We start from the raw sequence: 15891 nt of genomic DNA, 5'->3' as shown, positions 1-15891 counted from the left end.
TATGCGTATCATTCAAAAGACTGACTCAACAAATCCCTCACCGCAGCTAACACGACTGTACGAAATAAATAAACACAAGATCCCACAACGAATTCCGGGACCTGGCGACGCAGTAGGTCCCGGATGAGGGAAACCGGGCGCATCTATCTCCCATTCCCGTATTCCAAAAGTCGGGACGGTACAATTTACTGCTATTGTATGACAATCTACGTCTATTGTATTACAATCTACGGCTATTGTATTTTGAGTTATACATTCAGGGTGATATAATGTGAAGGGCTTCTACCTCCCAACACAAAATCCTACATCATCCTGCTGAACTACTTTATTCATACCTGACTCCACCTCCACACCTCACAGCTCACTCTACCACCACAACACCTCACAGCTCACTCTACCACCACAACACCTCACAGCTCACTCTACCACCGAGATCAGTATTCGCTACACCAGCAGCAGCAGCAGCATCAACAAGCAGGAGCGGCCGCCAGTGCCTCCATGCCCCTGGGGGCCTCGTTCTCTTTCACCAACGATTCGCAAATTCGCGAATTCGCAAACAACGCGATATCTGAGGCGAGCAGCGGGGCCACTCCCTCAGTGGCAGAGCCTTCCCAGTCTGGCTACTACTGGCTCTAGGTCTACCAAAACGACGTCCAATAACCAAATACAATGAAGTAATGAATGACATTCACCGCTGATGTATCAGAAAAAAAGGTTCGCCATCATTGAATAAACATTCATTGACTGCGTGACGACCTTATACTGCCACCTACTATAAGCCATGATCATGGCAAAACATTTTCGCCTTTGAAGGAAAAAAAAGACCAATGATTTATATGAAGGAACACACACACACATACACACACTTACAACAAAGTACAACCTCAGCATCGACTTTAAAGTTGAACTTATGAATCAATAATTCGCGTTCATCCAGCCAGAACGTCTGTGTGACGCAGGTGCAACGCAATCTACATACATAAGAATAATTTATTCAACCGCTGTCAGCCATTACAGGTGTCCTCCGTTTTCTTTCTCTTAATGCTACCTCTTCGGATGTTCAGAAAACGGGATTATCCGAGTAATATAGAAAATGGGTGTTAGACTATTTGAACACGATGGGACGACCCTTGGGTGGTATGATGGGCTGGCAAAGCTTTGACCTGACCCTTAAGGGAGAGGTCAAGGGCCAGCCCATCGTACCTAAGGGTAGTGTGCCATCGTAGTCTAAGACCGTACCGTCGTGCTCAAGGATCGCATCTCCATAATCGTGAGTGGTCGAAAAGACGTAGCGTTATGCGCTCTTCGTAAACAGCCACCAGTGTGGCCTGTGGTGCATTACGACAACCCCGCTGACAACCAGATCGCCCGAACGGTTCCCATGCGACAGACGAAGGTCCTCGAACTGAAGGCGAGAAGTGACTGGAATTAGGTCTTCTTGTGCCCAGAGGGCGAGCGGCGCAAGCACATGGAGACCCGGAGAAGCAAACAGCGACATTCTAACTTCACGGGAAGTTGGCGAATGTGGAGACGGTAGGGGATGGCGAATGTGGAGACGGTAGGGGATGGCGAATGTGGAGACGGTAGGGGATGGCGAATGTGGGGACGTTAGATGGCGAATGTGGAGACGGTAGGGGATGGCGAATGTGGAGACGGTAGGGGATGGCGAATGTGGGGACGTTAGATGGCGAATGTGGAGACGGTAGGGGATGGCGATGTGGACGTAGATGGCGAATGTGGGGACGTTAGATGGCGAATGTGGAGACGGTAGGGGATGGCGAATGTGGGGACGTTAGATGGCGAATGTGGAGACGGTAGGGGATGGCGAGAGTGGAGACGTCAGGGCATGGCGAATGTGGAGGCGTTACAGTGAAGAGCAGTGAATGTGGAGGCGTTACAGTGAAGAGCAGTGAATGTGGAGGCGTTATAGTAGAGGGTGGTAAATGTGGAGATGGTACAGTGAAGGCTGGCGAGTGTGGAGACGGTATACAGCGGAGGTGGTCAATGTGGAGACGTTACAGGGGAAATTCCGCTCATGTGGAACGATACTACGCAAAGTTTGCAAGTTCACGACGAGGGAGAGTTTGCTTCTGAGTAATGTTAAGATGGGAACTTTGCTTATGAATGAGGTTGCGGGTAGAAAACTTTGCCCTTGTCTAACATCGCTAAATGAAGTCCTTTTTTTCTTTATGATGTCAAAAAAACATTCACTTCCAATATAACATTAAAGCTACATTTGGACATCAGTTTACCATTTGACAAAATTGACACACCCTTTCGGAAATAAATCTAATTATTCCTTTCAGAAATATATTCAATGACCCCCTTCAAAAAAATTCAATAATCCCTTTCAGATATAACTTTAATAATCCCTTTCAGAAATGAATTTACTAATCCCTTCCAGAAAAAATCTACTAATCCCTCTCAAAAAATTCAATAATCCCTTTCAGAAATAAATTACTAATCCCTCAGAAATAAATTTACTGATCCCTCTCAAAAATAAATTTCCAAATCACTCTCAGAAATAAATCTAATATGCCCTTTCAGAAATGATTTACTAAGTCCTCTAAGAAATGAATTCACTCAATTTACAAATGATAAACACCACATTCTTAGGCACTCGCTGGGAAAGGCGTGATGGAAAAACTGTCATCGGGCCACGTTTAGAACCGCCATGACAGCGAAAAAATATCTTTTCTGAACGTAAAATATAATTAGAGAAAATATATCAAAATAACCATATACAAACGTTTTGCTGAAGGGACGAAAACGCCATAAAAAACGTCCCCTGTCGACCAGTCAGCTGATCAGACGTAAACATCGGACAATCTCGACCAGTCAGCTGTTCCTGAGGGTACACAAACCCACAGTTCCCACCATCCCTGACAACAAACACAGATCATCCCTCGGTGCATGAAACAACGACATAACAAATACAAACAAAACGACGCGGGAAGCCGTCGCAAGCACAGAGAAACATAAAAACAAGAGAAAGAAAGATATTTGAATGGTATTCATTCCCAACCATCCAGATTTACGTCCTGTGAGGCAGTCGCTGACGGGTGGCGATGCGATGCCAGTAGAATATCATCAGTCCGCACGAATATTTGACTACATATTACAGGACTGATCGACCGATCTGCCGAGGACTAATTCAGGTGGTGGAGGTGGAGGGAATATTTGGTGAATCATGCTCATTACTTACCTCGACAGCCTGCGTGTGAGATCCCTGAGCTTCTGTCCAATCCTGGGGAAGAGAAAAGGAGATTCATTGTACATCTTCACTCCCCAAAATTTTGTATTACAAGTTTATCAATACAGGAGTCTTGAGGCGTGGCTATACTTAGGAAGGGAAAGGTATAATCACTAACATGCTTACTGTTAAGTATGCAACTATGTCATTATTTTGGCATACGTGATGGACTTTGAATATTATTATGCATGTACGTGTGTGTGTGTGTCAGAGGAGGTGGAGCACATGCGTGTGCTTGTAAGCTCCGGCACGTTTCGCGCTCGTCCGTGCCTGCATGCACGTTCGTAATTAAGCTATTTAATTATACCCTCATGAACCTATGTATCAGGGGGCCATCAACCATCTCTTCATCATCATTACGGCTCCCTCATCGCATCCCGACCCCCGTCGTAAACACCAGATTGCGCGTTGATTAAGTGCAGTATTACATGCGGGACAAATTGTCGCGCCGGCTCGCGATGCGGGAACCGTTCATCACAGCGAGGAGAGAGAGAGAACAGGAGGAGCCGGGTATCCCTTCAAGGGGCGCGGGCAACTCGGCCAAGAACAGTCTCCCCGAGGTCATTGTTCTGGCTCTCTCTCTCTCTCTCTCTCTGTCCGTCGGGGGACACACGTCGTCCTCAGAATGCCCAAGTGGGAGTCGGCCGTCGTTACTATGCAACGCTGGAAGGGGGCATCAAGCGGTCCAGCCCTGGGCCACCTCTCCTACCGGTGCCCCCTTGATGTATTTGACGGGGCGGAGGCGCTTCCTGATGGCTTAATAAATAGTAACGGAGGGAGTGAGTTGTTAAGAGCCGTCGAGCGTACCCGTAACCATACCTGGGTCATGAGGAACTGAGCAATCTCCAGGGGGGTGGAGGGTGGTTCGTGACGGACACCCCAAAAGGGTCTTTTTCTCTTTGCCCCCTGCGGTGCACGCCATCGGCAGGCCCTCCTGCCGAAGGAGAGGCCGTGGACGCAAAATCACATTTCATTTTAGTGGATGATTCAGCGATGCTACATCTCATTCTTAAACCGTAACACACATCTGACAGATATATATACGTATGTGACTTCTCTATAAGTGTATGAATTCTATGCATATATGATATCTCCACGCATGACCTCTCTAAATATACGACTTCTATGCAGGTATGACCTCTCAGCTCACATAAACCAACGCATATTCACACACAAACACACACACGAACCTACTGTAAACACTGTCTGCTTCACACACTATCCTCTCATCATCACTTCTATCTCCCCTACCTATAGTCATCCTCTGGCATCATCTTTAGTCGATAAACCATTAACAACCAACAACATCATTGCAATGGAACTCTACAAATGTGGCCATATCTAGCGATGCGCAACAAACTGTATGACATGTACCTAAACACTACAGCTGGATACAACATGCATCTAACAACTACAGCTGTATAACATCTACCTAACCACCATGGCCGTGTAACATATACCTACAATACGCATCTAAACACAGAAGTTGTAGTTAGGACACACCTGATCAACGTAACATGATAAGATGCGTCATTATATAAACTGGAGTTAATCAATTCTCAGCAGTGTTCATGTCACACTTCCTTTTAAAACACACACGTCACGCCCTTCATCACGTCCGGGAGGCTGTGCGTTTCGACTCCAACCGTCATTACGTTTATCTTCCTGAAGAAGGCGTTGTCGCAAATGGTTTTAAGAAGAAAAATGCCAGGTCTCCTGCTTTGAATCTACTATACAGCCTCTCTTTATCCATCTGTCACAAATGGCCACCACCTTTGCCTCCAGAGAAAAGTACGTTACTAACATAAAAGAGCATTTAAATGATTGTTCTGTTCTTCAGCGTTAAGAACATACAAGTATACAGAATATTTTCCCGGGCCAATTTTGCGGATAGAGTTCTATGCTTGTAAACAAGACACCATCAACTGTCCATCTACGTAAATAATCTATGAATACCAGAGTCCGAACTACTGATTTACAAACTAAACTGAAACTACCCATTGGACTTATGACTCATAATCAGGCCAGGAATTTAGTCAAGCATAAAACTGATTTTCGCTTTTGATATAAAGTATATATATATATATATATATATATATATATATATATATATATATATATATATATATATATATATACATTCCATTTTCTTTGGACGAAGAAAAAAAAACTGCTTGCCTTGAACTTTACGAGTCTTCAATGCTGAATGCCACGCGCAGGCACAAGATGAAGCAAAGGATTCTGGGACTGTTCATGACCGCTTGCTTGTAAGGAGGCCTTGACTGACCGGTGACTGTTCCACGTTTCCTTCCAACGGGAGGCCGACCAGCTGGCGGGGCCTGGCCGTTGGCGAGGCTGGAGCATCTTCGGGACAAAGGGATTACCCATACCCCCCCCCCCTCTATCCCTACAAGAGACCGCCACCTCATCCGTACCCCCCCACCCCCCTCTCCCCCACACCAAGGGAACACCAAGTGGGTGGAAAAGGGGGTAAGCACACGCAACACACACACACACACACACACACACACACACCACACACACACACACACACCACTTTAGAGGCAGAGAACCAACAGTAGACTTTTTTCAATTCGCTTACTGCGGAAGAGAGAAGCGTAAGGGGTGACTTGATCATAAACTTCAAAGTCTTAAATCCAGTTTGACGATGTTAAGTGGTCAGTCCTTCGGAACTTTCCCAGGGAACTTCAGCAAGAAACGAAAAAAAAACTTGACAGAAAAGGACGTAAGGAAGTTATAATACAGTAAAAAAAAAGTCGTGGATGAACGTAATAAAATGCACCGTACATTACGAATTCGGACAGCGTACTGAAGTTCATATAAAAAAAAAAAAAGACGTTCTATGCCGGTAGACAAAGTTCACAAGATCAAAGTTTAAAAGCACACGGGTGTAGACCTCCCTTCCTCCCCCCCCCCCTCTCACCAACTACAGTACAAACAGGTAATTACAGACACATAATTAAACACACCCTTGGTGGGCAAACTTGTGGTCTTCAGCGTCTCATTATTAACTCAGCTCTCTCCACCCAGGTCCCATTTTCTTTGCCCTTATCTGGATTCCAAGTTAAATCCCCCGTGCCTCTTTATGGGACGGTCACCAGACCTGAGAGGCATAACCCATGCTTTGGGTGATTAAGTTCCTGAAAAAAAAAAAAAATCATCGTTTATATGTGTGTGTGTGTGTGTGTGTGTGTGTGTGTGTGTGTGTGTGTGTGTGTGTGTGCGCGCGCGCGAGTGAGAGAAAGCAGTGTCACTGCGAACACAAAACTCATCTTAGTTATGAAATTATGAAATACATGTACAACACACATATACGTACAACACATTCTGAACGCCTCAGAAATTCCTTGCTGGGATCAATGTATCAAAGACACAAAGACCATCTCTGTATTTGCGTTAATAAGCCTTTTCATGATTATGAGTTGTGAGTTAACACAATGTTCAGTTTCGTTATTAACGTCACTATCATTATTATTATATATTATTATTATTATTATTTTCATTATTATTATTATTAATTCTAACGGTATCATCCCTGGAGATAGGAAAGCAAAAATACATATACATGTTCTCGTGTCGCAGAAGGTGAAAACGAGAGAACCCGAGAAGGGATTGGGGGCTGGAAGGTGGGGCTTTGGTCCTCCCCTCCTGTCTTGTCACTTTTTAAAAGAAAGACCGGAAGAAGGAGATAAGGAAATCTTTTTTCATTATCATTATTCTAAGCCTCAGGCAAGAAACAGAGAACTGAAATGGTGAGAAAACCCTTTTATGATTATCATTATTAGCAACTATCATTATTATCATCATTATTATCGTCATTTATCATCAATATCATTAATGTTTGTATCACAGCCTCATCAACACGCTCAACAGCAAATCCCATAAAGGTGTTCTTTATGTTTCATTTCATAGTTTATGGGACAACTCAAATTGGCAACGAGAAGACCTAAGACCAGATGGCGCTGTGCTGATACACGCAGCTTGCGAATCATTACGTACACGACGTACATCTAATATGTCTGGGGCCTGTAGCACGTCCTGCAACTTGTATTTTGAGTCCCCGTGGTGATGGCAGACTCAAAATAAATATTCCTTGATTATCCGACGATGTAGACGGATTCGGCGTACTTAACCACGTCAATTTTTGATGGTCACGTCTCAAAGAATTTTGAGGCAAGAGGCCATCAAGACCTTGATACAGAGTAGGTAATACACCTCTCCCGGTCTATTCACAACAAGCGTCACAAAAAAAAGATGGCTCTAAAATCAGGAGAAACTTCGTTCTCGCTGATTCCGGAGGATCGACTCCCAGAGACGGTAAGTATGTGGAGCTGACGGAGAGCAGGCAACACACATCATCATCTCTCATGTCTGTCTCTCTCCCATCTCTAATCGCACCTCTCTCTCTCTCTCTCCTCTCTCTCTCTCTCTCTCTCTCTCTCTCTCTCTCTCTCTCGTCGCTATGGTGACATCAACAGCAGCTCCCTGTCTGGCCACAGTGTTCAAGAATTGATGCATCTCCCCGGAGACCCGCCGTCAACCACGACGCCAGCCAATGATGCGAGTCATCAATACATGAAATTTCTTTGCGAGACGCCATGAATTTTTTTGCGGGACTTCATGAAAAACTTTTACGAGACCACGAAAAATTGTGCGAAACTTTACGAATTGTTTTTGCCAGACTATGAAATTTTTTTGCGAGACTTCATGAAATTTTTTTTTGCAAGACTTCTTACACAACAAACATTACCATTTTACGACCCATAACAATCTAATCTTCAAGCAGTGCCATTTAGCACACTCTTCTTCCTACATAGCATCAATCCACGAGAAAACAAAATGCCCGACAGAGTCTTTGACAGACCAACAGAAGACGACAAACACTTTGAAAAAAAATTAACTTAGCTAGACATTTTTTTTTCCACTAAACTCAGTAACCATAAAATGACCATAATCGTAGAAAGGAACTACATCTACTTTCCTCTGAAAAGCGATAAGTGTTCTGGCTCCGCCGACCTATAGTTTAAATTTCAGTATTTTTTTTTTTTTCTTTTGCGATTTTTCGAATTATTCAATATTCTTATGTTTCCTGACCGGGTGATAACTGATCAATTTCCCCAGAATTTTTTTTTATCATTACCTGGTAGCGCAAGTACGCTGACGGCGAGAGATAATAATGATAATAATGATAATAATTATAATAATTATAAAATCATCACTGCTGCTACAAATGGTGGTAGCCATCATACTTAAATAATTATATCAAAACTGCTTTCGTTACTGGCTTCATGCTTTTAACATTTCCGTACTACTACTACTACTTTTACAATAATAATAATAATAATTACAACATTAGCAAAAAATGTATAAATAATTAATAATTTCTTTTCCATTATGACACACTATTATCATCATTATTATCATTATTGTTATCATATTATTATCATCATATTATCATTATCATTTTTACTATTATTATACAATTATCATTATTATCATCATTCCAGCACTAGCAGCAAAAATTAGCAATCATTATCAACAATGCTAAATAAAACCCAGTCCTGGTAACCAAAATACAGCCAATTACAGTCAGGTGACCTTAAACAGTAACCTGTATTTTGACTGTGTTTACCCCTGTTAATATACACATAATGGCTCTGAAAATGTTACAGTATTTTCTAGGAAAAAAAAATTGACGTAACTCTGAGGATACACAGCATTTCCATTATAATCATTCAGCTTATTTATTGTAGCTTGTTAGAGACAGGAACAAAACGAAGGATGAGCTGCCTGATTATAAAATGGTATTTACTCCCGGACTATTGGAAAAAATGGTATTTACTCAGATACATCATAAATCCTAAAGGTGTAATACCTAAATCTATTCTTTCAATAACTGTCCAATGTGAATGTCCATAGTTCATACCATAACAAGTCATACCCAGTGAACAGGGGAAAGTGAGGAACAAATAGCCATGTTCGAAAAATGAAAACCACTTTTAAAACACTGGTGTCTGATTTCTACCACGTCTAACAGTTCTCGTTCAACAGAGGGAAGCAGTCATTTCTATCACTTGTTTGTGGCTCGTTTCTAAGAACCTTCTCTTTTCTGCGAATGTCTGGTGTGTGTGTGTGTGGTGTGTGTGTGTGTGTGTGCTGGTCTAGGCTGGAGATGTAGACGGTCCACTATTCCATCATGAGAGTATATATTTAGCAATACGTCACGTTAACAACTGAACAGGTTCTATGTAAACTGAATTTGAATTCGACGTCTTTGTCTGTCGACGCGAGAGAGAAGTGGACGCGCAAAAACGGCATTATGTGTGGCAAATGGCGGCATGCAAAAGGAGCGGACGCACACGTAGCATCACGTATGACCAATGGTGGTACGCAAAAGAGTGGTGGCCGCAAAAGTAGCAGCGTTTGCAACTCATTCACACACACACACACACAACACACACACACAATATATATATATATATATATATATATATATAATATATATATATATATATAATATTTCCCCAAAAGAAGTAATCCAGAGAAAGGGGGCCAGGTGAGGATATTCCCTCAAAAGGCCCAGTCCTCTGTTCTTAATGCTACCTCGCTAACGCGGGAAATAGCGAATAGTTTGAAAGAAAAAAAGAAAGATATATATATATATATATATATATATATATATATATATATATATATATATATATTATATATATATATAAACAATCCATTATGAAAAGTATATGGATTAAGGGTGGCGATAAAACAGAGGAGTGTTTTTAAGCTCCATTTCTCTCTTTAACGCTTAGGTCTGCGCAGATGCCTATCATAAAAGCCTGAAAGACTCCTGTACTATGTATATCCGCAGGCCACTCCTCACCTTGTGGACGCTACACCACGTTCCTTTCCGGCTTGCATGATGCGTCCAGAAATACTACAATATTAATGTTAGGAAAAACTCAGAGACCAGTCCAATCACCAGATACAAACAGGGACAATCTGGGAAGGTAATGTACAGGAGATTTGGCAAAAAGAGCCTGATGCCACTACTTTTCGAAGGCTAGCATGATTTTCAGAGACAAGAGGAGGTTCCCGGACACCAACCAGGGCAGAATAAATCTGCTAACGGAAAAAAAGAAAGAATCGAAACGGGACAGCCATAAATATGTCCCATTCGGGATAGAATGAATTTGCCAACGGAAAAAAAAAAAGAAAGGAGATATGAAATGGGACGGCCATAAATATTGTCCAATTCAGGGTAACAGAGTTACCTAAAACTAATTCAATGACGGTAAAATGTTACTGAAAACTCAAGTCAGTATTTCGACGGGGCCACCTCTGCGTTACTAAACTTTCAGGAACTCGGTAAAGAAAAACTGAAGGGGAAAAAAAAAAAAAAAGAGTCTTTAGAGAACTTTCACGGAGGTCTGTTGTGTCAGTACCCAACGAATGACGTCTATCGAACCTAGGGGTATTCCTCAAGTCTGGCCGTCGCCACACACACACACACACACACACACACACACACACGATGACACCGTAGACCGCATCTACGAAGAGTATAAAGAGTGGCTCGTGACGCTAGAGAGAGAGAGAGAGAGAGAGAGAGAGAGAGAGAGAGAGAGAGAGAGAGAGAGAGAGAGAGAGAATCTGACTATCAGTAATCACACTTCCGACAAAATCATCATTAATTAAATCATTAAATATCGACAACAATCAACTTAAGACGTAAATTATAAAACACAGTTCGTTATAGCCAAAGTCACCGTCATATAACCAACCATATATACATAAAAAAAACAGCACTTATTGACGCATAGCTGGACAATGATAAATATTTATCATAACATTCATAATTAATCATCCTCCCTACAACAATATGTATCGTGTTAATTAACATAAACACTGAAGGTTCATGTAATCATTTTGACTTTTATACAAATCAAGTATCTTAAGTATATAAAATTATATAATTAAAACCGAAGCTGGACTGTGTTTCATTCCCGACTATTATATGTAATCGACCGTCGAACTGAATAAGTAATAACCACAGTCAATAATTCAAAATACATAACCAATCGTAAATGATAAATAATTCAGGACGTCTGGGGGAACCATGGCGGGCTGGCAGCTGTAAGTAGTAGTAGCAGCAACAGCTGTAGCCGTAGGAAAACAGCTGTAGTAGCAACAACAGCTGTAGCAAATAATGCCAGGGACCTCCAGCTACCTATGTCACAATGTCATCAAACCTTTCCTCAACCCGAGGGCTAAAGATACCCTCGCCACACACACACCTTCCCACCTGACTGATAAATAACTAAACCCTAATGAATCAAAACACTTAAAAAAAATTAGACACTTCACTGATATAAAAACAAGGGGGTAAAAGTGGGTGAGGTAGCTTACCTTGTTCTTGAAGAGGCGATCCAAAAAGCGCACGGCACAATCTCGAACTCGGCCACCTTAAATATCCCCCCTTCGTCACTGACCGATAAATGATAATACACCAGGAGGAAAACCGCGGGCCGAAGGAGGAGACCACCTCTCCGACCTTCCCCTTTAACGACAGCACAATTACAAGAGCGAGTAATTAAAAACTCTCTTTGTCTGGGGCGCGGGTTTAATAGTCTTGTGCACGGTGGCGACTAGGCTTGCATTCCCTCGTCGGTCGTCCCCCCACCCCCCAACACCCTTCGAGCTGGAACCAAGCGCTGCCGAACGATCCGTGCTCCTCTCTCCCTCCCTCTCTCTCTCTCTCGCCCACTCCGACGGTAGACGCTTATGAAGAAGGCTCCCGGACTCCTACGTTGAACGAACAAGAAGGTAAAAGATGTCTGGTACCACCTCATCATATCCAGTCTTGGGAGTCTGGAGTGCCACGCCAGCCTGGAAAGCCCAGGCCCGACCCTACTACCTCCTTCCCACCGTCCCCCCCCCCCCCCCCCCCCCCCCCCAGCCGTTCCAGCAAAGCCGTAAGGTCTTCGCTGGTCACTAGCTGCGGAGACTCGTTTCTCCACGGGGGTCTGGAAGACTTCCAGAGTCCTGGAATGTTGCTTCGGCTCCTCGTCCACAATTTTCCGAATACCTGAGCCCCTGGATCGATTTGCTAACATGTCGGGCGAGTTTAATTATGAGACTTTCTTGCCGGACGAAGCAGAGCGAAACAGACCCAGATGTAGAGAAATTATTCAAGTTTAAGAAAATATCTTGAGTCCCTGGACTGAATAGAAGCTACCTGCCTCTTAACCCCGCTGCCAGGGACCCCCCCCCCACCACACATCCCCCACTCCTCTCCTCCTCCACATCTTACACCCCCCTCCTCCTTCCTTCCCCCCCACTCCCCCACTCCTTGATTCCAAGTCCTAGACGTCTCAAATTTACCTCTCTTTCTTAGAGCCATTCCAGCTTCCAGCCCACCCCCGACTTCCAGCCCACCAGCACCCACCCGACCCCCCCCCCCCCCGGCCAATCCTCAACCATCCCACCCACCCCACCGTCTCCCACTCTCTGTTTCCATCTCCCTCCAGACATTTTCTTTCACATTTTTCCTTCTTCTTCGCGTGCTGGATTCTCATTATCGCATCAGTTAATCACATGGATCACCATACGGAGCGCTGGGGCTGTGGTATAACCAGTGTTCTCACATCACCCGAATATTCGGTTACGTCCGGTGATCAAATGGCGACTCGAAGTAGATGAACACAAAGGTCAGAACACGGTAGAAATGTACCCCCCCCCCCCAATACATTCCATGCGACGAAGGTAGATGAATATACATATACATACAATCCTATACTTCTTGTGTTAACGAGAACTTTTATATACATTTCTCGACGAAAGCGGAGGTGCTCCTTCAAACACATCTAAAGCAAACTCCTTCCTTGAGTCATTCCAGGCCAGGAAATCATTACTCTCTCTCTCTCTCTCTCTCTCTCTCTCTCTCTCTCTCTCTCTCTCTCTCTCTCTCTCTCAAGTAGTTCCCTTGCGAGACCTTCAGTGTTGCCACTGATGACGACGATGACGTCTCGGACTGCCATTATGCTACAGCCTGCCGGAACAGCGTTGCCAGCCGCCAGCGAGTGTGCCACATGCTCTAACTGTGGCCCTTCACATACTGTGCTTGTAGCCCTTCACATACTGTGCTTGTAGCCCTTCACATAATGTGCTTGTAGCCCTTCACATAATGTGCTTGTAGTCCTTCACATGCTGTGCTTGTAGCCCTTCACATAATGTGCTTGTAGCCCTTCACACGCTGTGCATCTAGCTCTTCACATAATGTGCTTGTAGCCCTTCACATACTGTGCTTGTAGCCCTTCACCTGCTGTGTTTGTAGCCCTTCACATAATGTGCTTGTAGCCCTTCACATGCTGTGCATCTAGCCCTTCACATAATGTGCTTGTAGCCCTTCACATACTGTGCTTGTAGCCCTTCACAATGTGCTTGTAGCCCTTCACATAATGTGCTTGTAGCCCTTCACATACTGTGCTTGTAGCCCTTCACCTGCTGTGTTTGTAGCCCTTCACATAATGTGCTTGTAGCCCTTCACATGCTGTGCATCTAGCCCTTCACATACTGTGCTTGTAGCCCTTCACATGCTGTGCTTGTAGCCCTTCACATGCTGTGCTTGTAGCCCTTCACATGCTGTGCTTGTAGCCCTTCACATGCTGTGCTTGTAGCCCTTCACATACTGTGCTTGTAGCCCTTCACATACTGTGCTTGTAGTCCTTCACATGCTGTGCTTGTAGCCCTTCACATACTGTGCTTGTAGTCCTGGCAGGGCGGGTGATGTGAAACATATCTGGATGTATGTTATGAAACAGTCAACAGTGTTGTCAAGGACAAATCCACACGTCATTATGCTCCACGTATACATACACCATCAGCCTCGCTGGCGATCAATGTTTTCACACAGAGGCCCAGCTTCACTACACTACAAGTCTGTTGCTTGCTATGACTGCTTGTTTCACGCACTCACTGCACTGGCCCAGCACCGCCAGGGATGAATGCTTCCGTTTCACCGCGTTTCAGTGCAGCACTGTTGCCAGCTACGATTCTTCCCCCCCCCCCCCGCGGCGATCGCACTGTTGCCAAATAAATCTACATCAGTACCCTTCATCTACCTCCTCCCCCCCCTCCTACCACCAACCAATCATCAGTGTTGCCAATACTACGATCCCTTTCTGGTTATGTATATCCCACCAGTGTTGCCAGGTGGGAGTAAATCTGGTATATACCATCCCGTCCCATCAGTGTTGCCAGGTTGAAGGGATCTACGACTTGCTCATCAAAGCCCTGGATGGGGAAGTCAGTGTTACCAGACACACACACACCGTGACCAGCAGCACCACAAGGGATACACAAGAGACATCAGTGTTAATACAAGGCGAACTCTAACGGGATTCGAACCCACAGTACTGGAAAGGACCCTTCATGGGAAGGGGGGTACACACTCCTCCTCCAGGCAGTGCTTGGAGAAGTCATTCTCAAGGAAGGGGGGGGGGGGGGGGGGGGGGGAAGGAAAGGGGGTTAGAGGAGGGAGAAATTACCAAGTCTTCACCTTTGAGCGTAATCAGTACCCAATTACTTTGCCAATTACTCTCATTCCGCGATCAATTAAGCGTTAAACAAGCAGGCGGGTAGTAGTGTGGTTGCGCCAGCCACCCTGCTACACACGGTGGGTGGGTGGGTCGTCAGGAAGGATTGAGGGAGAAGAGGGTTAGGTCAGGTCAAAGGTCACGAAAGGATACCCCTTTGGGTCGCATCGCCGTGCTCAAGGGTCGTAACCCTGGTGCTCAAGGGTCGTACCCCCTGGTGCTCAAGGGTCGTAACCCTCGTGCTCAAGGGTCGTACCCCTCGTGCTCAAGGGTCGTACCCCTCGTGCTCAAGGGTCGAACCCTCGTGCTCAAGGTACCCCAATTACTTTGCCAATTACTACTCTTCCTCGATGCATAAGCGTTCAAACCAACGGCGGTAGTAGTGGGTTCGTCCACACCCTAACACGGTGGGTGGGTGGCGTCAGAAGGATGAGGGAGAAGAGGGTTAGGTCAGGTCAAAGGTACGAAAGTACCCCTTTGGGTCGCATCGCGTGCTCAAGGGTCGTAACCCTGGTGCTCAAGGGTCGTAACCCTCGTGCTCAAGGGTCGTACCCCCTCGTGCTCAAGGGTCGTACCCCCTCGTGCTCAAGGGTCGTACCCCCTCGTGCTCAAGGGTCGTACCCCCTCGTGCTCAAGGGTCGAACCCTCGTGCTCAAGGGTCGTACCCCTCATGCTCAAGGGTCGTACCCCTCAGTGCTCAAGGGTCGTACCCCCCGTGGTCAAGGGTCGTACCCCCTCGTGCTCAAGGGTCGTACCCCTCGTGCTCAAGGGTCGTAACCCTCGTGCTCAAGGGTCGTACCCCTCTGCTCAAGGGTCGTAACCCTGGTGCTCAAGGGTCGTACCCCTCGTGCTCAAGGGTCGTACCCCTCGTGCTCAAGGGTCGTAACCCTGGTGCTCAAGGGTCGAAACCCTGGTGCTCAAGGGTCGTACCCCCTCGTGCTCAAGGGTCGTACCCCCTTGTGCTCAAGGGTCGTACCCCCTCGTGCTCAAGGGTCGTACCCCCTCGTGGTCAAGGGTCGTACCCCC

At 45.2% G+C, this 15891-nt stretch overlaps 1 protein-coding gene across 1 annotated transcript in view; it reads right to left on the bottom strand.

Annotated features, from left to right (window-relative positions):
- The window catches only part of Eph (Eph receptor tyrosine kinase), a 1175025-nt gene extending 1163018 nt beyond the window's left edge, over positions 1–12007 (bottom strand). The window contains exons 1-2 of the mRNA XM_071672575.1: positions 11678–12007; positions 3206–3247 (exon numbers count right to left, since the gene is read on the bottom strand). The gene's annotated coding sequence lies outside the window, so the exon portion shown is untranslated. The remainder of the gene's footprint in view (positions 1–3205; positions 3248–11677) is intronic.
- Between the last annotated feature and the right edge of the window lie 3884 nt (positions 12008–15891).

This window comes from Panulirus ornatus, chromosome 17 (assembly GCF_036320965.1).
Source record: "Panulirus ornatus isolate Po-2019 chromosome 17, ASM3632096v1, whole genome shotgun sequence".
In the NCBI taxonomy this organism is placed as follows: domain Eukaryota; kingdom Metazoa; phylum Arthropoda; class Malacostraca; order Decapoda; family Palinuridae; genus Panulirus; species Panulirus ornatus.
The sequence above is the reverse complement of the archived record's forward strand: the minus strand, read 5'-3'. Positions and strand labels throughout refer to the sequence as shown.